A 13,481-nucleotide genomic window follows, 5' to 3' on the forward strand; every position below is an offset into this window, starting at 1 on the left:
AGGGCTCTCTTTAGATCTCTTTCTTGATCTTGAAAATGAAATAGTCTGGATGCAATGGCTCACGCCTATAATCCCAGCACTTTGAGAGGCTGAGAAGGGACAATAGCTTGACCCCCGGGAGTTTGAGACCAACCTGGGCAATATAGAGCAACCTCGTCTCTACAGAAATTCAAAAACCAGCTAGGTGTGGTGGAACACACATGTAGTCCCAGCTACTCAAGAGGCTGAGGTGAGAGAGTCACTTGAACCCAGGAGTTCCAGGCTGTAGTGAGCTGTGATTGTGCCACTGCACTCCAGCCTGGGCAACAGAGTGAGACCCTGACTCAAAGAAAGAAAGAAAGAGAAAACAAATCATTGTTTATCATATTTGTAAGGGTTGAATATTAAAATTCTTTGGACAGCTGTCCTCGGAAAGTAGTAAAACATTCGTTCAAATAATGCTCAGATCGTCTTTTTGTTATAATCAGGCCAATCGGTCACATTTTTATCCTACTGGTGTCTGGTGTGGTAAGCATGAGAGTAACCAAACACCCCAGGTGGGAGCCAGCTTTGTGGCTATAGGTCTAAAAAGGCCCAGTCCCTGGTAGACTAGGGGCAGTGCATTGAAGCCAGAGGAACCTCTTGTTTTTATCTAGACTCTCTTCAGCCAGCCCTGTACACCCAGACAAGCCTTGTACTTGACTGTTAAATGCTTTGGTTTCTCTATGGCCCACAAGTTCTGAGATGTGACACTCTTATGTGATTAGAAATAGGTATTCTATATAAAATAATGTTTTTATGGAAGAGCCTCATACCCATTAATACATGAGCCCCCCTTATTAAATTGGTCTAGGTCTTTTCTAAGCTTCTTTTCCAGTCTTGAATTGCTAACTCTTATATTCAAGGCCTCTGAGGGTTTCTAGTTTCAGAATTCTAAAACAACTATCCTAAATTGTTAAGTTAAATGAGTCCTCTGACGAAAAGGAACTGCAGAAACCCAAGCTGTTTCAAGAAAAATGCTGAAGTGTGGAAAGAATATGAACTTAAAGGAAGTAAATCTGAAACTAGTTCATCTGGGTCAAGAAAAATCTCTCTACTACCATTGGTATTCAGTTTTCTTCCTTATTTCATAACAGGGGTTTTCTGTTTAGAAAAGACCGTTTGAAAGAGGCAGTCTTATCCCAAGAACGAGATGCAGCCATTCAGTGACAATCATTCTTACCCACAGGTCACCATCTATGAATCAGGACATTCCTAATTTAGTACATATGCCAAAGGTGGGCTTCTCCTTACTTACATGACCACTTCTTTTAGGAGGAGGACAAAAGGAGCAGTAATGCAAAGAATCTCTTTCCTTCTATTTTAGCCAGACTTGGAATAGAAATCTTTAGAAATCACTGTGTCATCATTGTTAGTATTGACAGAGATAAAGAAAGGACAAGGCCAGTATCCCAAAATCCTTTAGCAACCAGTCCTCTTAGTTAGTGTCCAAGGGCAGGACCTGCCAACTTCTCTACCCTGACAAACTTGCTACTGCCCTATAGTGACCTTGATGATTCTTTTACACTGAAGACCTACAACAGGCCAGTCTGTTCCTCCCTGTGCACAGTCCTGTTACCTCAAGCTCTTCCGTAGACCCTGTCAGTCTTTGGAAGGTGAGAGCAGCTTTCAGCCTCATGCCGTGGAGGAGGTAGATAGCTTTGAGGACCACATTTTCTCTTTCTAGTGGAATCTATGGCTTCACCTATCTTCCTGTCTGCCCTTTTGGACCTGGGTGTCATCCTTGACCTGGATCACATTTCTTCTCTCTGGAAGGGGGGAGTGCCCCCCCAGCATTAGCTGGTCAGCTTGAGTGGTACTTTCCTACCTGTTGGGTTAAAATTATATGTTATTCAGTGACCTCCCAAGCTTTCATGGGCTTCTAACCAAGATGATGATGGTGAATTGAGTGTGAGATACCAATTCTGCCGGCCAGCTGCTGCCATTGCTGGAAGAGACCATGGGAGTGGGGGGAGGGGAGGAAGTAAATTTTTTGCTAAATGTTGAAATCATTGAGCTGGGCCTAGCAGAAGCAAACCTTTAAATCATTTCCCCTACCCCTGCATTATATGAAGTCACTAGATAATATAAACCTTATAGTTCAAATAATATGCTTCCAACAGTGTAAGAATGTCCCCAACTAAAGCCATTTCTCATACCAACAGTGTAAGAATGTCCCCAACTAAAGCCATTTCTCATACAATCTCACCCCCTTGTCAAATCAATCCCCCTTTCCACAAAGCAATTAAAATCCCTTTGTAAATGTTAAACCATCATTTTCATCTTCCTCTGCTTTTACCCTAGCCAGAAGGGATCTAATAGAAGCTACAACCTAGCCCCCCCACCCCACCCCAAGATGGAATTGCTGATGTATGTTGGCACATTCAGAGCTGGAGTCCTCCATTGTTGACTCTACCTTATATCTCATATAGTCCATATTCCAGGGAGCAGTAAGGGCATAAAATAGCTTAACGCTGGCTGTATACAAACGCCTCACACTCTAGAACCAATGTGAACTCTACAGGATCTTGTCATGAAAGCACCAGTTCTATATACAGCCAGCATTTCCCCCAGAGAAAGCAACATTCTACAAGCCCAATCCATGATATGTGTCACAACCTAGACCCATGTTACTATTGTCTGCTTGAGTCTAAAACAGAGATTTTAGGTTGTCTGAGGTAAAAAGGAAATGTAAGAGAGGCTTCCAGACATGGTCTCAAGGTTCTGACTTCTTCACAGTATCAGTTCTGTTGTCTAATTTAAAACCTAGGTGGGGAAAATTGTATCAATAAGTCTTAATTCCTGTATTCTGGGAGAAATTCCACTACCTTTGCAGGTTGCCTCTTAGTAATGTTTCAGGTACTATTCTCTACCAATACTATTTATACATTTTCAAAGCTGATCCAGTTCTTTTTAAATCTCCATTTCCTCACTTTAATATCTAGCTCTTATGTTCAAGGCCTCTAGATTTTGATTTTCAGAATTCTAAATTAATCTTCCAATATTCCTAATAATCGTGTTTCTGCTAATTTATGAATTGAGAATGAGCTCTCTGGAGATAGTTTCTATACTATCTTTCAAGCAGAGTGCCTAGCATCTTTTAATAGGAATTTACCAACAGAATTTCTCAGCTTGCATCTCCAAAATCCTCCCCCAAAAAGGTCCTTGCTCTTGAATTTCCAAACACTTGATATAACTTCATCTACTCTTATGGGCAAGGCAAGAAAGATGTCGCCTTCCTTCACTTCTTTTCCCACTGTAGCAAGGCCTGGCTTTAATTTCATTAGTCATTATTTCACTCTGGTATTTCCCAGCCATCTTCATGCAAGGTCATCAAAACTTCAAAAACTTGAATCTCCATCTTAGGTTGGTTCTGTTCCTATCACTGTACCAATGTATTTTTAACCCTATTTGTTGGATCTGTCCCTTCCATAGTCCATATCATGATGATAAGTTCAAAGCCTTTTTTTCTTGAGCTAAATTACTCCAAGTTTCTAGGTCTAAATCATGAACAGTAGAGTCATTTTGTCCACACACCAATTCCTGAAACCTCTCTTCTGCTGACTGTAGTTTTTTCCCACTGCATAGGAGAAATCTGATTCCTGTAGCCAAATGTTCTAGGAACTAGCTTTACCACTTCCTAATTTGGCTCTTGCGTTATTTATTGTACAGAGGATGATAATTAGCCTTATAGGAAGGGCTTCTATAATTGTACATTGATGAATTCTGCTACTTCATGGTTGGCTGTATACCCTGGAGCCCTGAAATATACCACCAGGATGATAGTCAGTTCTTTGGTTCTTGCTGAGAAACAGGACAAATAGAAAAACAATCCTGGAGTCATCAACACTGGAACCCCCTGCCACCACCATGATTAATAACCAGTCTAAAATTCTGAATACTGCGGCTGTGCCATCCTAAAGTAATCTTTCCCTCTACTAGCTAATAGCAAACCCTATCCCAGAGCACAGGCCTTGCTTTCTTCACACAGGAATTTGCACAGAACAAATGAAGCTGTTTTTGCAGTTTGAGATAGCAGAAAGTCTGCCCTAGAATTTCAGCCCCTGTATGTGGTATGCCCACATAGGTATTGGCTCCATTAGGTGTTTGTCATGTCTCCTATGAGTTGTGTGGAGGCCCTTGATTCCACACCATGGTCCTAGTACCATTCTTGGTTCCTAAGACATAAATGCACAGGGGATGGGATTCTCCAAGTCAGTGTACTTAGTTTAACACAATTTAGGTCTTTAGTTCCATATTCTTTTCTGATCTCCTGGCCTGGTAAGCTAGATTGAGCCCATTGGAGTCCCCAGAAGTCTTATGCCCTTTTACCAAACTAGGGCTCAGAGCAGCAAAAACCTAGGCCACCCATTCCCAGCTTCCTCTTGTTCCCCTAGTCCCAGACCTACTCAGCCCTTATGTTTAGAAGAGGCTAGGCCAGCTGGTCATGAGGAAAGAGAATGAAGGGAGAACTTCAAGGAAGGGAATTTTAATTCTAACAAGCTTCACGGGCTGGTGATGGCTGCATTGTGCTCTCTTGAGGACTCTGGGGATAAAATATAATTAGTTGTCCAGCTGTTCTGGTAATGTTCTAAACCTGTTGTGCACATATATTCACAAGAAATGGAAATTCTCTATTTTTTTCTTAAGAATGCTTTGTGGTCTTGAGTTGGGTGTCTATTTTAATTCCTATTATATGGGAATTAGTATGTATATGGTATTACTGATAGGTGTTATTTCTGATGATCATTTGTACTTGGGTAATTGCTGTCTTTTTACCCATATGGTAGAAGTATCAACCATGGGCAGTTTTTGCCCTCTCTGGAGTGTTCCCTTGTCCTTTCTAAGTGGGCCAGGGTCAACAAAATATTTGAAAACCACTGGCTTAGACATTAAGTATGACCAACATTTATCCTTATGTAATTTTAGATTCCCAGAGCTATATTATCCTTCCAATTCAGTAATAGGCAAAGGGTGGCTTTCTTTATGTGTGAATGCATGGTTTTGAAGTTCTTAGCATTTCTACTTTTGACGTGTTAGTCAACCATAGATAAAGGTTTTTATTCCGTCAAATATTTCAGAGGAAATGGAATATATCTGTTTTATTGATTTATGTTTTTAAAAATATTGCTACATTTGCTTCATCACACACACACACACACACACACACACACACCTACACATCTACACACCTTTCTGAACCATTTGAAAGCAAGTTACAGACGTTATAAGATTTCACTGCTAAATACTTTGTTGTACCTCTCCAATGACTGGCATTCTCCTACACAGTCTTAAAAAATTAACATCTTCAGTAATATTCAGAATTCCTTAACTGTCCCCACATGTCTTTTATGGATGATGTTGACATTGTTTTTGATCTAGGATTCAATTAAGAATCACACATTAAATTTATTTTCATTCTTTATCTGTAACTGTCTCCCTGTCTTTTCAATTTTCCCCATAATACTGACCTTTTTGAAGAGTCCTGGCCAGTTGTCTTGTAGTTGTTGACTTTATAAGGGTATATTTTAAAAGAATATATAGAAATGCAGACAGCATCCAGAAATGCTGACCGTGGGCTTAGAAACCTCCTATATAGTTGATTCTCTCACTTCTCACATCAGTGTTATTATGGTGACCTTAAAACACTGGCAGAAAAATAGAATGACACAGATGGAGATAATTGCGTTGGAGAGTGTGCATGTTTGAGGAGAGGGCTTTTGGGGGACTCATTAAAAATGTTTAGCACAGCTTGCTCAGTAGTTGATTTGAGTATTTCTGGATACTTTTTCCCTATATTAAATTTGAGAAATTATCTTTACAAAGGTTAACTGTGTTAGATATTAAGGAAAAATTTCACATTTCTCCCATACCTACTCCAATTCTGCTTTTAGAACTTGTGCCCCCTAACTAAGTTTGATAACTTTGCCAATTTTTATTTTTGGAAACTGTTCCCAGGCAGGATCAATGTTAAGTGAATTTGAGCATGCCTTTTATTTGGTTTGAAAATCTAAAAGGCATCTCCTTTTCCAGATATTCTTTTTTAAGTGCCAGAACATACTCACTTACCTTATCTCCTTGTGAACCTTCTTAGTTCTCAGAACAGGGTATTATCTACTATTATTGTCATTCATTGGTGCTGCTGTAGCAATTACAAAGATTATTGAGATAGTAATAATATATTTAATGCCTGAAGTGAGTTTCTAATCCACTCAGTCCTAAAATAAAGATTTCTGGCCCCTTCTGGTATTTTGGCAGAACTTAAAAAATAAGCCTTATCCTATTTACATATTTTTTCCTACTAACTAGCCATTTGAGCTTTGTCTCAGAATTTGTTAAAAAAAAAAAAAAAAGCCAGAGCTAACATTAGGCAGTAGTATATTGGAAACCCAGGGTACACTCCCTCTGGTGACTTAAAGCCTGCTGGTCTTTGCCAAAGAATCCTCAGATAAGTTAAGGTTAGGTTAAGGAAGAAGAGATCACACCTGCTATTCCCTAGTGGGTTCTTCAGTTCTGTTTTACAAGAGTCATTTTTTTTTTTGAGTTGGAGTCTCACTCTTTTCAGCCAGGCTGGAGTGCAGTAGCACACTCACAGCCACCACAGCCTTGACCTGCTGGGCTTATTAGGTGATCCTTCCGCCTCACCCTTCCAAGTAACTGGAACTACAGATGCGTGCCATGATGCCTTGGCTAGTTTTTGTGATTTATTGTAGAGATGAGGTCTCACCAAGTTGCCCAGGCTGGTCTCAGACCTCTGGGCTCAGGCAATCCTCTTGCCTTGGCCTCCCAAAATACTGGCATTACAGGCTGAGCCACCGTGCCCAGCCTGTCAGAGTCATTTTTAAATGTATATGTCCCTCTGCTTGATATTCTTTCTCTACCTTCTTTCTTCATGTTCTGCTTATTTTCTCCACCAAAGCATAGTATGGGCAGATGTCTGGGGCTTCTCTCCCCTCTCATCCCTGTTCTTGAACTAAACAGTACATAATTCTTCCTCTGGCGGGAAGTGAAGTGGGATGGCAGTGGTCTAAGAGAGAAGCAGTGATCCAAAGCTGGTGGCCAAGAGAGCAAGAAGCTTAGAAGTCCTCACTGTAGGAATATGACTTCGAAATCTTGAGCAGTATCTGGTCATGGCTATTGGTGTATATTCCACATCCCACTTGTCAGAAGTGCTGTGATAGGCTGTAGAGACACAGACTGGCCACCTGAGATGTAGCCTCTTGGACATGCTGTTCAGAAGCAGGTGTTGGTGCTCTGGTCAACTTCCGTTCTGAGATGCAACTTTCCATGTAAAGTAAGAAGATCGTGGCTATTCGGTGTGACCAAATAAGGTCCTCCCTCCTCCAAGGTCAGGCCTGCACAGCTGATTTGGGAAAGATGAGTCTGCCCCAGATGAAGGTAATGAAATAAAAGAAGGGAGGAGGAAAACCCCAAAACAACCCTGAAGGCTGACAACTGGTGAAAGGCGGACCACGCCTGTGTGTGCAGTAGGAGAAGTAAGGATGGACTTAGTCCTTCCCCCCTCAGACCACACTGTAACTGATTGACAGTTTCTTTTAAACACCCAACAGCTACATAAATGTTTTATGTATTCACAACAAAGTCTGTGGCAAATTGAAACTTGGATGACTATGAAACACCAAAGGAAAGTCTTACTAGACAAGGTGGTTTTGTCTTTCTAAAAAAAAATTCTTTTTGAGTGGAACTGTCATTCATCATAACATTCAACAAAAGCGTTTTCCTTTGTTTTGATCCTTGGGGCTGTTATAGTGAAGTTCACTGTTAGCACTGGCATGGGGTAGCTGCCTTGGACAGAGTCCACAGGCCTGTGCTTGTAGGCAGGAAACAGATTTTGTCAGTGGAGGGAATTATTTCTCTTGAATGGACCAGTTTATCTATTTTTTCTATTTTGAAACAATTGGGTTATTTCCTTGAAAGACTTTCTCAAAACAAAAGAAAGATTTTATAATTTTTTTAAAAATTCAGGGTCTCACTTTGTCACTCAGGCTGTAGTGTAGTGACATTATCACAGCTCACTGCAACCTGAAACTCTTGGGTTCAAAAGATCCTCTCACCCCAGGCTCCCAGATTTTCTAAATTTTAAGAAATCTTAGTATTAACTCTGTGGTGCTATTTATCCAGACAGAGGTGCTTTTTTAAAAGTAGAAATTTAGTTGATATAAAATATAGAAATCACAAGGGTACAGCTGCTTGATGAATTTTCACAAGTAGTACAAGCATTTAGGCCAGAAAACAAAACTTAACAGTATATAAGAAGATTCCTTATGCCCCATTAACAGGCACTATCTCCTCAAGAGTAGCTTCCAGCTTGACTTTAAACACTATAGATTAGTTTTGTCTCTTTTTGAACTTAATGTAAATTAATTTATACAGTATGTACTCTTGTTTCTGGCTACTTTTTGCTCAGCATATTTGGGAGAGTCATCCATTTTGTTAAGCATTATTGCAGTTTCTTCATTCTCACTTCCGTGTAGTGCTAAGATTTTATTTGAGATTACATTGAACCTATAGATAAACTTGGGGAGAATTGCTATCTTTATAATGTCAAGATTTCCAACCACGAACATGATATATCCTTCCATTTATTGAGAGTTCTTTAATTTTCCTTTGCATTTTGTAGTTTTCAGCGTAGGCATCTGACGTGTCTTTTATTAGATGTTTTCCTAAGTATTTGATGTTTTTGTTGCTATTATAAATGTATTTTTCTAATTTCACATTATTTTAGTTACTATAGAAATAGTTTTTTACATATTGACCTTGTATCCAGTGACCTTGCTAAATAAGCCTATTGATTCTTATACTTTGTGTATATTTTTATATTTTCTATGTACCCAATCAAACTTGTATTTTGCCTTGTATTTATGTTTCTTGCCTTATTGCATTGACTAGGACCAGGCCTGGTTTTTGATCCTGTGTCAGGTGAAAAATCTTCTAAGGGGTTCCCTACTCTATCAGAAAAGCAACTATGAAGTTGGATGACGTGTGAACATCATATCTAAATGTAAAATGGTGTTATGGTGGTCTACAAAGCAATACATTGAACTTTGTTATACATACCTACAGATGTGAACTTAATTAAATTTTATAAACTAATCTTCCTTTTCTTTCATATCCCTAACAAGCAGAGACTTGCACAGATATTGGTACATGGATCCTTACTAGGGATCTAGACAGCTCACTCAAAGTGTTCTTGTATCAGAAGTGGTAGTAAGAGAATTGTCCAGAAGCAATTTCAAAGAGGGCAGGGCATCTGGGGAAAGAGATGGTGTCATAGCAACAGTGTGGAGTCTGGCTATGGAAGATACCAGGGTATCAAAGGGCTTGCAACTGTCTAAGAACTGAAGGTTTTGATCAGCTGGATCATAGAAAGGAGGATATGAGACCTTTTAGATGGAACACTAGAACTAAAGGCAAGGATTACAAAAAGTGAAAGCTGCTAGATTCAGAAATGTTAGTTACTGGTAGGGGTGACGTAGAGACCCTGGGCATTTTGGTGTCCTAAAGATAAAGAAAGGAGGGTATAGGTCCTTGAATGCATTTAGGGGTATGAGGTGTGCTGGGAGTGCAGAGGACACAGGAGGATACAGCCTTGAAAGCTGACAGAAAGTAATCTTCTCTTGTCTTTTCCTGTGTTGTCTTCCTTCTCCATCTCTTTTCCTACTTTTTTCGTCCCTTTTTTATTGATATTTTTTCTTCAGATTCCTTCTGGGAGGCAATGTAATGAAATGACTAAGGACTGCTTAGGTAGGAATTCTGACCACTTACTAGCTGTGAGATCTGGCGAGTTACCTTTAATCTTGCTTGCTTATTTGTCAAATGGAGACAATGGGAGTAGCTTTCTCATTGAGTTGGGAAGACTGATTGAATAAAATAAGGTATGGAAGAGCAACTTGGCACAAAGTAAATGGCAGAGGGTCTGTCTGGCTGCCCCTTTCTTAGCCTGTCTTCCTTGTTCTTTTCCACAGGTATTAGCACTTTTCATTCATTTTTTCTGTTGTTCCAGAGCACTTTCTCTTAGCCAAGTATAATGTGGTATTTTTGTTGTTGTAGTTGAAAAAAGGTCTGTGCCTTCTGGGGGTTTTTTTGTTTTTTGTTTTTGAGTTGGAGTCTCAGTCTGTCACTCAGACTGGAGTGCAGTGGCCGCTCTCGGCCACCGCAGCCTCGACCTGCTGGGCTCCGGCGATCCTTCCGCCTCAGCCTTCCTAGTAGCTGGAAGTACAGGCGCGCACTACCATGCCTGGCTAATTTTTGATTTATTGTAGAGATTAGGTCTCATCAAGTTGCCCGGGTGGGACTCGAACCCGCTGGCTCAGGCATTCTACTCACTTCAGCCTCCCAGAGTGCTGGGATTACAGGCTGAGCCACCGAGCCCGGCCGCCTTCTGGTTTTAATGTATAAATTTGCAAGTGGAATATCTCCCATTTCTGTCAGTTTGGTAAAGATTGCGAAAATGACAGTGGGGAGCCCTTGCTTCTTTCCCCCTCTAACAGCAGCCCTAAGATCTTGAGCAATTTCTTAACTCCTTTGGGCCTCAGGGCCCTTATCTGTAAATGTAAGTGCTTGAATTAAGTGTGCTGAGGCCCTATTCTATCTCTAACTGAGTCTTTGAGAAGATGCCGAAGTCAGGTCTCTCATTAAATTATGCATGCCATGAGGAAAGGACCATGTTTATTTTGCTTACCATCCTATCCCCTACACCTCCAGTATGCTTGGCCCACAGAAGATACTCAATGAATGAATGCATCAATTAATGAAAGGAGGAAAGAATGAAATCTATATTCAGCAGGAATTATTGTCAGGACACCACTGACTTTGTGGACACATCTTCTATAATGCTGAGCTTAAACTCTGTGTTTCTAATTATAGAAGATGTTTATTAGCTCAAATAGTGAATTTTTTAAACATTTCTTTTCAAACTTCCTCAATAATTCATGATCTCCTTTGATTCCAATATGCTGCCATCCTTTATAGTCCTAGGTCTGTCATCGTTTAGAAAGTCAGCTGTGCAAAGGTAAATACTCTATTTTTGAAAGCACAGGGTATAATTACACATCACAGCACCATCTGCAAAGTGCTATGCCATTTTCTTTACTTCTCAAGGCAACACTGCATACCTCATTTTACAAATGAGGAAACGGACTGAAAGCCAGGAGCATTCCCTGGGCTTCTGAGTTCTGGCTGGCTGGCTGGCTTGCTAGCTTTATTTGTGTATGTATTATGAAATAGAGACGAGGTCTCACTACATTACCCAGGCTGGTCTTGAACTCCTGGCTTCAGGCATTCCTCCATCTCGGCCTCCCAAAATACTGGTATTACAGGTGTGAGCCACCGCTCCTGGCCCTGAGTTCCTGCTTTAAATACACCAGCCTCTATTGTATGCTGTAACTAGGCTTCTTCACACATCCTCTGGTCCAGCAGACCTTTGAGGAACTGAGCCTTTTTCCTCACCAATCTCAGGACCCCCAATGGCTTTCCTGTCAGTGTACATCTGTGAAACTTTCCATTCTCATTCCTGCCCTGTTCCAGTCTCGTCTCGCTTTCAAATGGTTGATTCCTGAGGGATGAAGTACTTGTACCTAACACTGTACCCAGTCTTGTAGGGCAGATGTAATCCCTGCCTTCCAGGTTAAGAACAAGTTGGAAATACAATCCATTCAAATCCACTCATCAAATATTTCTTGATCTTCCCCATTGTATAGAGAACATAAGATTCCAATACGAGATTATTTGGGGGGTAGAAGATACTATATAATTTAGAGTCAAATGGTGTGATACACGCTAAGAGTACTGTCTAGATTTGAAGAAATCAAGACATCAGAATTAGCTAGCAGCTTAAGTTCTCTTTTGAAATGAATATATGCGGTTCCTGACACCATTATAAAATTTTTGTTCTGGGCAACTTCGGTTTACCCCCTGGTGTTAGTTTTGTCAGCAGAACTTGTAACTTTTATAATAATATTATGAAAAATGTCAAAACATTTCCAAAACCTGAAATAACAAAATTGAATAATACAGTACTATAATTGTTTACTTTCCAAATTTAGGTAAAACAGTGATTGCAAATGATTATCTAAAGATAAAGTAAGGGCGGGGCTCAATGGCTTCGCCTGTAATCCCAACACTTTGGGAGGCTGAGCCAAGTGGATTGCCTAAGCACGGGTTTGAGACCAACCCGGGCAACTTGGTAAGACCTCGTCTCTACAATAAATCAGAAAAATTAGCCGGGTGTGGTAGCACGTGCCTGTAGTTCCAGCTACTTAGAAGGCTGAGTTGGAAGGATTGCCTGAGCCCAGGTGGTCAACACTGGGGTGGCCCTGAGCATGCCACTGCACTCCAGCCTGGACGACAATGAGACTCCAACTCAAAATAAATAAATAAATAAAACCAAAGTAAGAAAAGTAACCTTTTCAAGGACATGTAACTTTAATTTAAATTAGGGCATTATTACCTTTCCTCATTATTTTGCCAAAACGTTTATAGCAGAAAACGGGAGGGAGGAGGGGCAGTGACTGAGAGGCAGTGCTGAAAACTACCAGGATCCCCACTGCATTGGAGGAATGGTTTTCTGTGTCAAATTGTCTGACTCTCCTTTGTCATTTACTAGCAACGTTCAAGCAAACTTAGCTATTTTCTGTGTCTGAATATATGAAACATTTGATAACAATTGAGTGTTGGCTGCCATGATGTCACCATTAAAAAATCACGAGAGAGACTTTAATGACTTCCAAATATAATCTGCTAGTTCTTAACTTATTTCATGTATGCAGGAAAAGCAGTTGGCATTATTTAAGCAAGGAATTATGGAAACCTGTCCTTTCCCGTCAATTGCTGGCAGGACTTTGCAGCAACATTGCTTTATAACCTTGTCATCTGTGATAGAATCAGTCATCTCATGTGTTCACTCCTGAAGAATTTGGGGTTGCAAGAGGTACCTGAGAAGTTGGTTGGCCAGAAGATTTTTCAGTTTTATCAGACAGAAAAGTGATGATCATTCAGCTCGTTCTACCTAGTATGATCACTAAGAATTAACCTAACTCCTGAAAGTGTTAGGAGTAGACACTGAGTCAAACTGAAAATTTTAGTGGGTCACAGAGCAGTGACTGTGGCTAGCTGTTTAATGAGAAGTTTGATACAGTGGAAAACTTAACTTGCTCTTCCTCTCAGCCCTCTAATGTTGCTGGACAGGGAGTAACCATCTAACTTAGCTAGAAGACAGCCCTCATGGTGTAGCATCTTTGGAATCTTTCTACTTTGGCTAAAATGCTCTCCCTGAAACAATTTAGTGCCTAAATAAGACAAAAGGCAAACCTGCTTTTTTGTTCCTCAGATTTTTTTGACACTGTAAATAAGTCATCTTAATTTGAAAAATTCTTACTTTGCCCTCTCAGAATTATGTATGAAATACATAATTGGCTTCTAAACCTAAAGCACCACCTCCATGT

The 13,481-nt window shown here is 40.3% G+C and overlaps 1 protein-coding gene across 1 annotated transcript in view; it reads left to right on the forward strand.

Moving 5' to 3' along the window:
• The window catches only part of ETV5 (ETS variant 5), a gene marked incomplete at its 3' end in the record, with an annotated part of 28,404 nt that overhangs the window by 14,004 nt on the left and 919 nt on the right, over positions 1 to 13,481 (forward strand). The gene's annotated exons all lie outside the window — the stretch shown is intronic.

The sequence above is a fragment of the Carlito syrichta genome, unplaced genomic scaffold (genome assembly GCF_000164805.1).
Source record: "Carlito syrichta isolate Samal-C Ts95f unplaced genomic scaffold, Tarsius_syrichta-2.0.1 Scaffold63716, whole genome shotgun sequence".
NCBI classification, from domain to species: domain Eukaryota; kingdom Metazoa; phylum Chordata; class Mammalia; order Primates; family Tarsiidae; genus Carlito; species Carlito syrichta.